Source organism: Lepisma saccharinum, chromosome 1 (genome assembly GCF_977018435.1).
Source record: "Lepisma saccharinum chromosome 1, izLepSacc3.1, whole genome shotgun sequence".
NCBI classification, from domain to species: Eukaryota; Metazoa; Arthropoda; class Insecta; order Zygentoma; family Lepismatidae; genus Lepisma; species Lepisma saccharinum.
This window is the reverse complement of record NC_139229.1, coordinates 176,415,474-176,432,195: the sequence shown is the minus strand read 5'-3', so window position 1 is coordinate 176,432,195 and position 16,722 is coordinate 176,415,474. Positions and strand designations below refer to the sequence as shown.

Here is a 16,722-nt window from a genome sequence, read left to right as displayed (position 1 = left end):
TGAAGAAAAATGAGGAAAACTTGCTCAGCGATAACAGTTGATAACGGATGAAACTAAGCAGAGATAAGTTTCTTCAAACGGGTCTCTTCCTGTAGGAATGACAGATGTGTTTGTAACATCTTGGTAGAAATCAGATCTGTAGCTATACAAGGAAGGGACGAGGGGGCGTTCCCCACGAATGCCGAATAAGTATGAAGTGAAAGTACAATGGTGTGCCGAGAGAGGGGTTTGAGGGTTCAACTTCCCCCCCACCCACCCCTCCCGAAACGAAATGTCTGTGAAATAGTATTATTAAAATCAGACTAAATATCTTCCGTCGTTCACTTCTTATATAAATCCCAAAAGTACTGTTAACCACAGATGGTGTTATGTAGAGTCGAATTACTTTTGGAATATCTCCAGCGGACTGCGCGAGTCTGTCTAGCGAGCCTAGTGGGTGTATAGAACCTGAGTAAGGTGCTTAGTCATAGGTTCTGGGTTGAGATGACGTCAGCTGCTCGCTTGGTTAGGCTGCTTCGAGAGTTGACTCGTTCCGAAGCTTTAAATGCTTAACTGCCAAAGATGTTACGGAAATAATCTCCCTTTTTTTCTAACAGCGGACTACACTATGTTGTAGCACGAGAATTGAATTGTTTTAAGACGTTATGCACAGATAATACGAGAAGTACACCATCTTTACTTACTTTAAAACCTATTCACGGGCCTTTCCGATGGCGTAGTGTCATGGGCGTCCGGAATGGGGGGGCAAGGGGGGCCATGCCCCACCTGGAAAATGAAAGTCAAAAAAAAAAATATGTATTTAACACACACAATTTCACTTTAGCCACAATAATGTGTGTTAATTATTGCATGAACACCATAAATTCAAATTTAAGCAATGTTTTTTTAGGGAACAACACTATTTTTGGGGAAAATGTGCCTTGTTTGCCCCCCACTGGAAAAAAATACCTTCCTTGCCCCTCCCTGGAAAAAATCCTGCGGACGTCCATGCGTAGTGTTACCGTCGCCTTAAAATCAAGTGGGTCCCGTTCTATCCCCGATAGTTCAGATCCCACTTTAAACTTTAAGCAGGGGCGCAGCCCTATTTTTTACGAGGGGACCCGACCTTCCAAAAAAAATAGTTTTGAAAAACTATTAGGGGAAAATACTACTGAAATAACTCCCTCGCTATGTATTTGTATCAGTTGGAACCATTGTTCATAAAATGAGTCTTTTGTACAGTGGGATCCACAAATATCGCTCGGGAAATTGTCCCTGACCACTTTCATTAATTTCTCTCTTGTATCCTGTTAGGTTTTAAGGAATGATTTTTACTTATGCTCTTATGCTAATGCAGAGATTGCCAGCAGCCTATTAGGAGTTTTGTTCGAATTCTTGAAGCTTCTTTGCGTAAAATAGAGTAATCTTGGTGATGGACAATTTATTTATTTATTTATTTATTTATTTAGCGAAAGATCCTTAACAGAACCAATAGTTCCAATTACAAAGGATCATATTAAAATATATTTATAATACTGTAAAGGGTTTGACAATACGTCCGGGAGACCGAAGTCCCCAGTTCGAGGTGCCAAACTACTCTACCGCTGGTCCTTTGGTTCAGGGTCCCGCGGCCGCCCGATTGGACAGTCGTCGGTCCTTGGTTCGCGTCTCCGGTTAAGGAAACACGAATCCTACCACCAGCTAACGGATTAATTCCAGGTTCGTGTCACCGGGTCGATTATTTACACGTGGCGGTAAGCCACGTCGTGCATAAAGTGGTGCTGTTATTCGTTTATAGCAATCATAATAATAATAATTACTGTTGTAATAATAGAAAACTATAACCCTTCTGGTCAATGGAGACAAGCTATACAGCTTCAAACTCAGGACTAAAACGAAAAAATATCGACCATACGAGGATATACATCTATACCTATATATAAATGATTCAAGAACACCTGTAGGATAACGAATATATACGTGTATTCGGTAAAAATAAACACAACAATTATAATATAACACATTACATATCCCCTCACTCTCATTAAATCATGCTCTCTCACACACACACGCTGCAGGGGTGGACACAAGATACCATTACATGATAAAATATCTAACCGCCTCTTTGGTTTATCTCCCGTGTACCTTCGAACATTTGAGATTTCTATTAGCCCCTTAGGCTTGCTTTCAATGTAAATACGAGCGGCCAGGGCTCTGTCACGTATGAGACGTGATTAGCTAGGCGTCATAGTTTCCAAAAGTAAATAATAATTGACATTACACATTGTTGAGGCACTACTATGCAAAAAAGAATAAGCATACACTAAATGAATGACAAGAGGAAATTAACTTGATTACAAGTTCACGATTGCTGATAATAAAAACGACTGTAATATAAACTACGATATATTAAAAATGATTAAGTCAGCTATACTATTTAGTACCTAGTTTTTCTAATACATATCAAAGAGCACGGTAAACGTTAAAACAAACCTATAATTAATCATATAAATACTCGGCGCGAGGATAGGAAAAACAATAACAAATCGTAGGTCTTTTACATTTATAGAATTTCGAAGGGTGAGCGAAATAGGTTCTTAATTTTTGAAGATTTACAGTACTTTTGATTGGATTGGCCAAAATAATTAGTAATTGCAGGCAACATCGTTCGATTTCATCTCGCTTTGTCTTATGACGAACCAGTGGCGACGTAGGTGGACAAATATTCACTCTCACACATAAAGAGATAACTGGAGGATACTATACCGACTCAATGGCGGCGTGGTCCTCGCTGATTTCAACGGTCCTCGTTGCGGCGTCCCGACGACACTCGTGGCTATGCAAGTCTGTCCTCCTGGCGGACGAAAACTGTCTCTTCGACTTCGACGTAACATTCATTTTTATTTCCCTTTTCCATCGCGGCGACGAAGATGGGCGGAAAAAGCACCTCGCTTCCATCTGTCTGCTCGGGGCGTTGCATCCTATCGTGGCTTCAATGGCCGTTCGGCGATACGCAGGGCGTCGGGTCGTCTAAGGGCTGACGTCGTTTCATCTCTCTCTCTATCTTTTCTCCTTTTCTCGGCGTAGCATCCGTCTCACCGGTGTCGACTTTGTCGTACTGTCGTCTCTCATCTGGGTTGGCAATGCGAGTTGTCGTTGCGGCGTGGCTTTCATCTCAGACGCCTTTATGCAAGCGTCGTGGTGCGGTTCTCTTGACTTAAGGCGTCGCATAGTTAAGCAGGCGTCGTGGCTTCTTCTCTTGGCTTCATGGCAGCAGTAATCGGAAACCCGAAGGTCCCGTCCCTCTCGTAGTTTTCAGCCGCCCATTTTTATTCACTGTCCCTCCTTACAAAAAAGGGAAAAACACAACTGGAGCACGTAAAACACGTAATTAACACGGCCTCAAATCCTGGCACTGTCACTGTGATCACACACTTACGACAATTAACACGACGCGATCGAAAAGTTAAAACAAAGCAAAGTTCCGTATCTCGCGCAAAGTGACGCGGAGATGGTGTTCGGTCTGGTTATGGCGCTAAACTGTGTCGGTCCTCTGGAGTCCAGGGGTATTTAAGGAAAACTTGAAACTTCAAAAATCAACCGCCTCGAAGTTCGTTAGCTTAGAAAACATGCTGGACGGTGGTCCTTCTTCCAGGATCGTTGTCCACTTGGGGGGTTGGGGGCGAAGAAAAAAAAACAGAGCAGTCCTCACACGTGTTGCGAAAGAACTCCCCCTCGGTCGGCAACTAGGACGTTGTTCCTATTGCTGGACAAGTAAAAGTCACCCTTAGTGTCAAAAATTCCACGACTCTGTTTTGCTTTCCTACCCTCGCCGTCTAGGACCGAAAATCCAAGAAAAGCTAAAAAGCACAACTGGCTACAGAAAGTTAAGAGTATTTACGAATTTCTAAAATATACTCACATAAACTACAAAAAAGACTGGTGACAAAAGTAATTGTCATAATACTCGTGGATCCCACTATACTAACCATAATGCAGTTGGAAAATATATAATCCTCCCGCAATAAATGAACTATTAATCAAGCCCCCCGAAGATAAATATTTTCAATTATAACCTTTTGTTCTTCAAAATTATGTTCCTTGCGATGGTATGTGTTGCGACTTTCTTTAAAAATCGGTCATTACCTCAATTGGATTCTCTTGATATTTTCCATTTCCAAATTGAAATTACAGTACAAATAAGAAGAGCATGTCACGGAGTAATTTGCGAACTATCAATACAGATAATTTTTTTTTTTAGATAATTTTTCAATTTTTTTGTGCGGGGCCCGGTCCGGAGACCCCATGCCTGGCTACGCCAACGACTGTAGGTCCAGACGCGAATAGCCTATATGAGCTTAAAAAGGGTTTGGATATTTGAGTCCGAAAAGAAAATGAGTCTTCAGGTCCATTTGGTACTTTTATTTGTCCACGCTCGGACGCAGAAGATGCAGAAGCGAATGCCACCGTTTCAACGGTCAATACGTGCTAATAATTAGCTTTTCTGTAATTACAGTAAGTGGCCAAGGTGGGAAGATCTGATCCTCTCGTTATGGAGGGATCACAAGCATGGTTCAAGAGCTCACGAGGGAGATCGCTGTAATTTCGGTCACGGCTTCTCTATAATAAATTTCTCATTCTGGGCTTCTTGTATGGTCGTTTGCAGTGTTGCAAGGTGCTCTTAAATTACATGGAAGTGGAACAAAAGATAACTCCAGTGCACATCAGCTTCCTTTCTGCCGCGCAGGAGATCTGGGTTCAATTCCAGGGGTGGGTGATTTCAGATGGGAAATTTTAAAGCAATATCCGGCTCTTGGATTCATCAAGCTTATAGTAATGTTATTTGACCCTGGTGAAGAGGGGGTGCGGATAGGTAAAAGCGGCCAGAGCGTGGTGCTGATCACATCACCTCCACAAATGGTATAGAAACTTACTTCCACATCACTCCATATGCCCTCACCACAGCGTGTTGTAGGGCCTTTCCGATGTAGTTGTAACGTCTTCGCATTGTAATCAAGGAGGTCCCGGGTTCGATACCCGGTGGAGGCACCTTGCACAGTGGTTTGGATCCCACTTTAAACTGTAGGTCCAGTCCCGATTAGCCTATATGTGCATAAAGTGGACTTAAAACAACATATCGATCAATCAATAAAATCCATTACTTAAAAACACGTAGGATGCAAAGGAGAAATTAACGATAATAGTCGTTGACAAATTGCCAAGCTATACTTATGCATCCCACTGTACATAGAACTTCCGCGTAGCCAAATGCGTAGCGCTATTGTCTCTGGTGCGAGTGGACCTGGATTCGAATTCCGCAAGGGGCCCTTAAATTTTCGATGTTGACCCAGCAGAGTGAGGATGATTGAGGAGCTACTTGAAAAGGAGAAGTAGCAGACTCGGATCTCGAAACCAGTAAATGACTTCGGTGGGATTCGATTCCCCGCGTCACCCAATGGAAAGCAGCTTTGCTTACCCTGTCCTTCAACGAACTCTTGTGCCATAGAGATTAGTTTTTTTTTACATACTATACAAAAATCGGAATTTGGCTAAGAGCATCTTGTTTGTGTAGTTCCTTTGTTTTGCTGATGGAGATAATAAGGAAAGGCCAGTGGGGCCAACTTTTTAAAAACATTGAGTGGACTGAACTCCGAGATTTGTTTTATAATTTTATCCAATAATATATGTCAAAAATAGCCTGATGATTTATCCTAAGAATGCCTTATTTGTTCCTTTTCCTGAAAGCGTAGGCTATTACGTTTAAAAACAGTTTCAGGCCATTTATGAAAGAAATACATGAATTTAATAGTGACTGTTTTCGCCTATTTTAATCATAAGTGCCTATTTTGAAGATAACTGCTTTTGTCGATGTTAATCAATTTTAGTACTTGTATTTTTCAGTGCTTTTCTTTTGCCTGCCTATTTTGAGAGTTTTTAGGATCTATAGATCCTCATCCTGGTTATCCTTATCCTCCCTAATAACGATGTGACCAAGTATAGCATAAATATGACACTGAAATTATCGTATTGAAGAAGTAACAAATTATTATGAAATATTTTGATGACAATCGGTAACTAATAATTTGGAGAATTCTTTAAATATACAATGAAACATTTTGTTTTTTTCATTTCTAAAAATAAAACAATAACAGGCATATTATTGGGAGGGCACAAGCCCCACAGGCCCATACAGGTTGACGCCTCTGACGTACCTGCTAGAGATGTGGTTATTTGTCTGGTTGTTCTGCCATCATTTTCCATGTTGCATTATTGCGATTAACGTAAAGAAACAGAAAGAAAGAAATATATGCAAACAGTTGTAAACTAGCTAGAAACTGAAGAAATCCTAATAAAGAACTGGCAACGCTGCCTTTACGTCACGCTTATGTATTTTGTCGTTGGCCAACAGTAAACGACATGAAATATGCCGCCCTAGTCAAGATAAATCTATTCTTTTCCTTTCTTTCCTGTTATTAGAAGCTTTGTTGAGCCACGAAATTGAAAAGTAGTTCTTTCCCTTTTTCTTTTAGATCTTCTGGGCTCGAATAACAGGGGACAGAAGCACATCTTGCTGGAAAAGTTATCAAAGACCTCGCTTACTGCATAATGAGTGGACAAATTGCACGGTGTGTAAAGTTAATTACGGAATAGCATGATACAGCACGGATCAATAAAGCTTTCATCAGCTTTGTAATAAAGATATGTTTGCGTGGAACATCTTTCTAATTCCTGGATTGAATACCAGGAGAAATTAATGTGAAAACGATAGACTACCTATCTTCGGGACAGTGTGATGCAATGTCACGTGATTCACGCATTGTTCGAATTGAAAAATAGATAAGGTTGGATTTCATAATTTTCTCTTTCCACATTTGAAAATTTTTAAACTGACATGGTGTACCTGTAAATATTTTACAGGTTAATTAATATAATGTTCTTTCGTTAAAATTGAAATAGCAAAATAATATTTCGGACATATTTATAGAGATCTCTAGTTAATGTTAAAAAATATTCACTTTTAAAGATGCAAATTTTCAGTGGCGGATATTCCACTAGGTACTCTCTAAGCGTGGGGCTATTTGTTATATCAATTATATATATGTATACCCTGTCCCAGGTATCTCTGGAGAAGCGAACGAAAACTAGTTTGTGCAAGTAGTGACGCGAGACTGCTTCACCAATGAACACGCGAGATGGAACGGTATTACGTAAAAGGGGGGGGGGGCTGCAGTTACCATCCTTCGCAGCAGGAGTTACTGCTTCCCTCTGCTCACTCGATTTCCTCTCCTTCTCTGACGCGGCCTTGCTTTAGAGATAGCCGGGACAGAGTATAGAGTCCCCCCCTCACTCTTAGAGCCAAAAATTAGCAACCAGAAGGATATTGTAACCAGATACTGAATGTTCAAAAATAAAGCACATTCAGGTAATATATGGCCCTGAAACTGGTATTTTGATAGAAAAATTGTTCACAAAAAATAACAAGCCCTCCCCTTCCGGGGAATACAGATAGCTGAAATGAGAAAAGTGGATGGAAGTAATCATAGGGAGAATCCCCCTCACCCCTTATAATACCACCCTATCCATAACGTCTACGTAACAACTTGGCACAACAAGAAACATAAAGGTGTGAAGGCCCTAGTGCAAAACGCAAGAACAATAGTAAGAACAGAAACATGCGCCTATCCTACCTGTTTCAATTTCGAGAAACAAACTTTATACACCACACAAATAAGTGCAACTAAAAGCATGATGGAGGGTTGCTGAACTCTGTTACGAATGTTGAGGTCACATGACTCATTTGCCACGCCATCAGATAAGCGGGCGACGGCCAGATCAACCCCTGAGGAGTTAACCCTTGCCTCCTCCAGACTCTTTTGTTCGGATCTCGGATCTCGCAAAAACAAGAAGTTGCGCAACCCATTCTTGTAATGGAAGATTGGTCCAGACGAGGAAATTCATACGTGCTGAAATACGTTGTAAGCAGGACGTGGTTTGTTCGAGTTTTGTTTAAAGTCCACTTTATGCACAGATAGGCTAGTAGGGGCTGAACCTAAAGTTTAAAATGGGATCTCAACCACTTTGGGATGTCGAAATGCTCTCACTTGTCATTCCATAATACGAAGTTTCGTTATATATTGCCTCTCTCTCTCTCTCTCTCTCTCTCTCTCTCTCTCTCTCTCTCTCTCTCTCTCTCTCTCTCTCTCTCTCTCTCTCTCCCTCCCTCCCTCCCTCCCTCTCCCCCCTCTCCTTCTTACTGTCCCTTTACATTAGTTACTGAGTAAAGTTCTGTAGATCATAGCAAATAGTTTTAATTTCAACTTATTTTAACAGGACTCGAACCCGGATCTTCTGGCATACCGTGCCATTGAACTGCCGACTGATCTACCGAGCCAACTATGGTTTCGCCTAATTTCTACTTTCGCTGTTTTGGCTGTGTGGAATTCCCTCCGCATTTTTCGCTTAAATTTCTACGAAGTACATCTCCTGCGTTCTTTTCCCATGACGTTCCCAGGTTTTGAACGATTTTAAAAATTGCCTGCGTTTCCAATTGCCTTCTCACTCCTAGCCTGGTTTTCCGGACTTATCCAGTTGTCCAGGACTTTCAGGCTGTGCGAACCCTGTAAAAGAATTATCTTAAGGGACCGGCTAAGATAATGTGACTTCGCCCTGGCAGTGTCTCTGCTGGCATAATATTGTTTCTGCTGAGTGTTTTCGCTTTTAGAATCTTATTCGACAGTAAAAATAATTGCCGATTGCAACCAAAAAGCTATTAAATGGGATTGCATATATGTGGGATAGAAAATGCTATTTTCAATGGCTTCCAACATCGATTTTTTTTTTTTTTTTGCCTTAATGTCCTCTACACACTGTGAAAGTTGTCAGTGTTGTACGGTCACACCACTTTGTATTTATGTTCAAGACAATTACAAGTAGAAAAGAAGAAATATTGCAGCAGAATAAATTCCAATTGGCAGAATATCTCAAATTATATTGTACTTAATTTGAGTGTTTTGAAAAAATATAACAGTATCTGTTAAAAGTTCTTCAGGCAATTCTTTGCCAAAAATAAATCTAGCAACGATTCTACCGTTAGGTGGATCCTCTCATTTACATTATATTTCATTAACTGGCAGAATCGACATCAGTTGCAGAAAAACCCTGATGTTGGGGAAAGAAAACAGTTTTTTTATCCTTCTGCTCAGTGATGGTGAAAAGGGTGTCTCCACCCACCTAATGGTATTGCAGTCATTGAGGAACCTTTGCTTATAATGTAAAGAGTATGCAAAATTCCCCTTTATACAAATTTATGTGAAAAATTGGTGACACTGTAATCGAACAAACCATTCAATAATCAAGTGGTTCCTATTTGTCGAGTGTTTAAACAACTGTTTTTGACTCATAAAAAAATTTAGACAATTTTAATAATGTACAAAGTAGTCTACAGAATGGCCTACGTAACCAGTATGTTGTATAGAGTGGTCCAAAAGTCTCTCTTTATAGAAAATTGTGTCCGAACAGAGACGAGAAAGTCGTCGGGGCATGTATTGAAAGAAATGGACTGTCCCGGGACGTCTGATAGCCTTGCAATGTTATCAAACTAAAATTACCAAATATTGCAGACTTCTGGGGCCTATCTCTCTCCAGAAGCAACCCATTCATTTGTGCAAGAATAAAATCGAAATTCTTGAAAAGTTTGAAAATCATCAGTTATTTTCGTAGGTTTTTGTATGTTCAAATTAAATTTTTTCATAGCTCGAGGAGGGGCCAGACCTTTGGTACGGGTTTATCTGTGTGGTAATTTTTAACTTTCTGACTTGATTTGATTATTTAAAGGAAATTAGGGATAAATCCGTTATCGCTGAATGCGTGAACAGTAATGAGACATGGGACGTAACCAGGATGGCTACTCACCGGGAATTCCTTGATTTCCTGGAATTATACGTCAATTTTCTCCATAGACCTGGAAAATTGCAAATTGTATTAATCCAAATCCCATTGAATCTGTACATATTTGTAAATGTCCCGAGACATGTCTTTCAAAGTTTATATTTTTATTTTTATCGAGGAAGTAAAATAAAGCTACAGTGGGAAACAAAACACAATTCTCTCAACACGTTTATTTTGTTAGCGTCCTTTGCAGAACCATCTAAAGGCGCATCGCCACCATGCCGGTCGGAAAGGCCGATCTGCTTTGCCAAAATCGATGGACGTCCGCACAGATCTGCGATACTCGTCGTCGGAGGCGCATATTGGTTCGAATCTCACTTTAAACACACTATCCAGTCCCTATTAGCCTTTCTATGCATAAAGTGAACTTAACAAGCTCAATCCACCTCTAGTTGACGCCCCCGAAAAACTTACAAAGTCCAAAAGTAAACGTTTAATGTTTTATAATATGAAGTTGATTTATTACCGGAGAATTTACATAAAGAAAAGAATTCGATTGTGATTACACAGTTTTTCATTGTCGGTCCCTGCGAAAATATATGCATACCACTAACATGCATGAAAATAATGACGCTTTTCATCAGGGAGACAAACAACCTTTTTTGGTATTCAATAAATATTCCATTTTTAAAATGTTTTGACATAAATTTCTCTGGCAGAACAGCGGTTCTTATACAAATGTTAGTGATCGTCACTAGACATAAGCTAGATAATGTATACATGCTGTGATATCTGTAGTCTTTTTTTTACCTGTCACACAATAATAATAATAATAATAATAATAATAATAATAATAACTGTCCTCTCTTTGTTATTATTAATAGAAATATTCTTATTAATCTTTTATAGACTTATAATATTATAGAAATATACAGTAGTACTTGTAGTTCTGGATACGTGCCTGTTGGTAGCACACGTGAAGTACAGGGTGATTCAGATGTCCCGTTACACTCCCATAAAATTTAAAGGAGTTAGGCTGGGTACAAATGGTCATGATAGAAACAGGTTAGGTCCACGGAGGAAAGTCATGGGTTTGGGTTAGGCCTCCTGGGAAGTATATTGGTGTGTTCCAAGAGGACCACTTCTAGAATTAAATACTTATTCTTGAAAATAATTTTTCGAAGTTCTGTTAAAGTTGTTGACCGATGCGTGCTTTATTCCAGTATGTTAATATATTGTATAATTATTCAAATTAATTTAAAATGCTGAAATGTTAGTGTATTTGTTTATGTGCTTCAGTTATAAGTTGTTACAGAATTCTTTCTACTTTGTAGGTGGCGGTGCCGTGCCATTTTTGTGAAATTCTCTGGATTTGCTACGTCGTAATGGAGGTTCTCAACTCCCACCAAGTTATGGAAAGATAAGAGACATCCAGAAAGTTTAGACCTCAGCGAAATTTTCAAGAAGGAATCTGTTTTGCGCAATTGTGGATTTCCAAACTATACAATAGCAACTTTCTTGGGTGACATCAAGTGACACATGTGTGTAATGTTTTTTTTATGAAATATGTGTGCAGTATATTTTGAATGTTTCTTTAATTTTGATTACTGTAAAGACAGCCTTAAATTTGGTTTTGTGTAAATTTAGATATTTCAGCATGTAAAAAAGTCTTGTCATTATTTGTTGTTTAACAAGTATGACATCCCCACGTATTTTGCCTCTATATTGTAGCGTGACGTCGGGTAAGGTACGGGATCGAGTCACGCCGGGACGTAGCTCAGATAAATACAATAGGTCTTAAGTTTGACTTGGCTAACCACCTCTGCCCTTAAGGAGGCTGATGAAGGATTGTTGGGAGCCTGTGTTGTTGAACGCTACTCACCCCTTGCTGTTGGTCTGGCCCTCGGCTTCTGGCGTCGGCGACGGTGACAGGTGTCCGCTGGAGAGATCGAAGATGACGATAAGAGACGGCAGGCAATTCGGCGACTTGTTTTATTCTTGCAGATTCTTCGGTTGGCTTAATCCGGACTGCTATGGACTTCTCGCTTGTTGCCGCCTCGTAGTGTCGCGATCTCTCAGCAGGCCGTCGTCCTCTTCTCGTCGATCAGTTTGGTGGTGATATTGGAGCGAAGTGAGAGATCGATTTACTGTCTCCAGCGGTTTTATACATTGGATTTGAGTCATAGGTTGGTGGACTTTGCACCTCCACTGTACACCTGGGGTATCCCTGGATGCAGATGGAAATTTACAGTGGAGGTGCACTCACCGCTGGCGAGGGCCGTTTGCCTTGCTGACTGTGCAGAGCCGAGTGGAAAATTCTTGTTGCTCGGCTCTGCATCCGGTGGAATGTGGGGTGAATGAGCGTTCAACTTGCGAGCTTCTGAGCGATGTTTGAGGCAAATTAATGTTTCGACTTTTATGCTCCCAATTCCTTCATCATTCCCCTGGCCAAGATGTATCCACTGTGAGTGGTTACGAAGCAGAGTAGAGATGGTTATGGAGAGTATATTTGAAATAATAATTGAAGGTACATTGAGTAAAGAAAAATAAAAACCCTGTCTATAATAATGTGTAAAAATAAAATTAAAAAAAAGTTGGAGCTGTCGGTATAGCTGGTATTGCACGGGTCTGGCTGCATGTTCAGCTGGAATGCTGACCGCTGGTGGTATGCTGAGCTGCAGGCTGCCTGTGGTCTGCTGGCTACATGTTTATGTGCTTGCTGCAGGATGGCGGCATGGTGTCTGGCTGGCTGCATGATGTCTGCATGGTGTGCTGCAATAAGATATCTGCTGGCTGGCCGGCTGCATGATGTCTGCTGCAATAGGAAGGCTCCTGGCTGGCTGGCTGCATGATGTCTGCATCAGGATGTCTGCAATAGAATATGTGCTGGCTGGCTGGCTGTAGGACGTCTGCAATAGAATATGAGCTGGCTGGCAGGCTGCATGATGTCTGCATGGTGTCTGGCTGGCTGCAATAGGATGCCTGCTGGCTGGCTGGCTGCATGATGAGCCGCATGAAGACTGCATGATGTCTGCAATAAGATGTCAGCTGGTTGGCTGGCTGCATGGTGTCTGCATGATGTCCACTGGCCGACTGGCGGGCTGCATGATGAGCTGAAATAAGATATCTGCTGGCTGTATGATGTCTGCAATAGATGAGCCGCATGAAGACTGCATGATGTCTGCAATAAGATGTCAGCTGGTTGGCTGGCTGCATGGTGTGTGCTGCAATAGGAGGTCTCCTGGCTGGCTGGCGGCATGATGTCTGGAATAGATGGCTGCTGGCTGGCTGGCTGCTTGTACAGCTGCTCCAGGATGACTGCTGCGCCATGATGATTCTTCGCTGACCGACTGCTGGGTGTCTGGCTGTATGCGGAACTGCCGAAGAGATGCTTGAGAACGCCGTGAGTGTAGTATGGCCAGATGGTGACGTTGTGCAAGGGGGAGCCGACAAGCGTAGGGAAGGGGAAGTTATAATAAAAGGTGTTCGCCTAAGTACGGAAGAGTAAAGGTTGGAGTCGAAGGTGACATAAGTGAAATGACAGGGGTGGGTAGACAGTAGCCATCATCGAAGGTGATACGTGTGGGAAGAGGAGGAGCTAAGCGAGTGGGAGTTGTAAGTTGACGAAGAGTGGGAGGGGGTGGTGGGGAATGTGCGGGACGTTGAGATATAGCAGCTACGGAAATAGGAGGACTAATAATAGGGACGGAACATGTCTTAGGAGGAGATGGGGTTCGCCGGTGACAACATGAACAGCAAGAAGTGTGACGTTTTAGACGTAAGTACATGTATGTAATGCAAATACAAAGAAGCAGGAGAGCTATGAAAATTAAGAAGAGATAGGAGGTTGTATGTGCAGGAGATTTTACAAGGTCATGAGGGGTAAGTGCACGAGCCTTAGAAGTAAAACATAAGAAAAGGGGAATGTGGAGAAGTTTAAATTGGTATATGACACCTAGAGTGAGACATGTGAGCCAGACAAAAATTATAATGATAGGAAAATCCGCGTGTCTGTAAAGTGGAGTTATAGGAGGGATGTCAAGAACTTTATATTGGGAAAGGTTAAGGTGAGGGATATGAAATGTCCATTGTTTATGATAAAGAGCCGTTGCATTCACAAGGGGGGAAATCTTATAATGGGTGTCTAGTAGAAAATTGGGATTGTTGGTCCAGGCAGCAGGAAGGATATGAATGGTTCGGTGGATTGTTGAATGATCGAAACCACAGGGAAAAATAGCATGAATTTTGATATTGGGGGTGATAAGTACATCTGTACGGCAAGCCACGTGTAACAATACTGCACCGGGTTCGTGAAAAGTGGTAAGATTATAATGTAAAGTGGAGCCATTAGCGTAAAAAAAGGTGATGGTAGGAGGAGGATTAATTATTGCATAAACATTTAAATCTAATTTGACCACATCAGTGAGGTGGGATTCGTGACATGTGTAGGTACACCCATTCATCGTATCAGCCACGGTTGTTGCTTGAATCAATTTGGAAAAACAGAAATTGAGCCCATCGTGTCTTCCTGTGTGAGAAGGCAGAAGGCACAATTTCTGTGTATGGACCTGACAATTTTCAAGGTCTGTACCACTAATAGTGACAACATTATGAGAATCATCGATGGCGATATACGATGGATTATGTGACACTACGCATGTTAAATTTTGATATGAAAAGGGGACAGGGATTGCTAAATAAAGTGTATATTTCTTCTGAGTGGAAGTGATAGGCACTTTCAACTCAATATTGACAGCATCAGCAGAAATTCTGCATTGGGACAGTGGTATCTGATAATACATGTCAATAAGGGTGAGAGGAATCGCTACATCAAATCCAGTAGGAAGAATATTTTTTTGAATCTTTTTCAAGTCTCGGTGCAGTGTTGTTTTAGATACTACATGTTCAGAGAGAAAATGATGTTTACAATTGCTAATGGTATTCTCATATTCAAAAAGGGTGAAAAATTGGCTAAGCTGCAAGGTTAGGGTCATAAATTCGATGAGATATGCCTGTGCTTGATGCGCATCTTTGATTGTTAAATTTTTGAGTTTATTAATTAATGCTTCCTGATTTCTAGCCAAACTATCAGAGTGATTAGCATATTCAGTAAAAACATCCTCAATCTGATGTTGAAAAGAGTGAATTTCACCAGTTAAATTTTGATAGAAAATATGATTAGCTTGCAGTTGTAATTTAATGTTAGATATCGTTTGTTTTACTTCATGAGCATTTTGGAATAGGGGTTCTAGTTGCTTAGTAGTGGCAAAATCACAGCAATAGTTAGCAATGCTACTGATAAAGCCAAGGAGTGCACGCTTTTGTCTAACTACGGAAGTGTTGGGGGTGGGTCGTGTGAAGAGGGAAAGGTGTGAAAAAAGGTGTGAATGAAAATTTTGGAGTTGGACCGCAAGTTTACATTGGTTGGAATCTTCTTCACCTTTATTGCACATGGCATTATGTAGTGTTGATGGGAAGTGTTGGGGTTTAGGCATTTGTAATTTCACATTATAGTAGATGGGGATGGTATAATGATAAGGGATGGTTCCTGGTAGTTCTTTCAGATAAATTCCCGAGATGATTTTTACATGTTCAGTCGCCGTGGTGACCGAAAAAATGAGGGAAAAAAGGGAAAGTAGTAATATTACTGCCATTGTCGTTAGTGAACCCTGAAAGGGACAAAGATACAATTTTAAAACTGAGTTTGCATAAAAATAAATATCATGTATTAAGCATGAAATTTGTGATGAAGAAAGAAAAATGTTTTCCGAGGTAGCTATTCAAATAAAAAGGTAAAAGAGCATTAATAAAAAATTAGAAAAGAGAAGGAATAACAAATTGTAATGCAAGAGATTCTCGAGACTGAATAGTTTATAATATAAACTTCTGCATTTTTATTTGTTTGTATTTTATTACCATTTGTTTACGTTTTGCGCTCCGCGATGTATTTGCTCGAGCCGAAGCGATTGCTACATCGTCAGCTGTGCGAGATTCGTCTACGGGTAGGTCGCGCATGCGCAGATACTTGTGCGTTTTTTTTTTTTTTTTTTACGATCTGCTGGCTGCAGACAGAAAAAATCGCGTTGTTGCTAGCGAGTGGAAAATTCACGTACTCAACCAGTAGTCAGTTGAGAGACTACGTTCCTGATTGGCCGTTTTTACTTTCTACTTCTTTATTATTATTACTTTGTGGAATATTAAAACTTTATTTTAGTCTTCAAACTTGCTTTTAAAGTTAATTCCCGACTCTTTTATGTGTACAGTAATGAGGAGGAGGGAACAGGAAGAAGAGGGTACTACGTGAATCAAAATGGCGGAACTTCCGTTTTTACATGTGCTCGTACTTTTGTGCGGCTGAGTGAAAAAATCGCGTTGCGAAAAAAAATTGCGAAAATACAAGTATTATATTGACATGTGGGTGCGAAAAGAATATTTATAAAGTGTGAATGGACTGTGCAACGGTGAAAAATGGAAAAATTGAATATTTAAGTGGCAGACTCGTCCGAGTCAAGGTGCCTTGGTTTCAAACGGTGAATCGTGATAGCATCGGTTTTCAGTTTGCCACGACCATCGGTGTATTCCACCAAATAGGAATTGGCGTCGTTTTGTGAAATTATTTTCCCTTGAAATTTGTAGGAGGAGGAAAATGCCTTGGGTACGTGGGGATGAGGGGTAGTGTCCAAAATGTACACTAATTGTCCAGGGGAGTAGGTCGTTTGTTGTGTCTTTTTGTCGGTATATTGTTTCTGCTGCTCAAATCGCTTTGCTAAATGTTTGTGTGCTAGTTCTCGAGCGGCTTGGAGTTGTTCTATTCTCTGTTCATTAGAGTGGATAGTGGTGTTGGGATTAGTAGGG

General features: G+C 40.8%; 1 long non-coding RNA gene across 1 annotated transcript in view; it reads left to right on the top strand.

The window, feature by feature from the left end:
• Positions 1-11,587, top strand: part of LOC145987310 (uncharacterized) — a 157,481-nt gene extending 145,894 nt beyond the window's left edge. The window contains exon 3 of the long non-coding RNA XR_014441650.1: positions 11,202-11,587. This is a non-coding gene — a long non-coding RNA (uncharacterized LOC145987310). The remainder of the gene's footprint in view (positions 1-11,201) is intronic.
• The last annotated feature ends 5,135 nt before the right edge of the window (positions 11,588-16,722 follow it).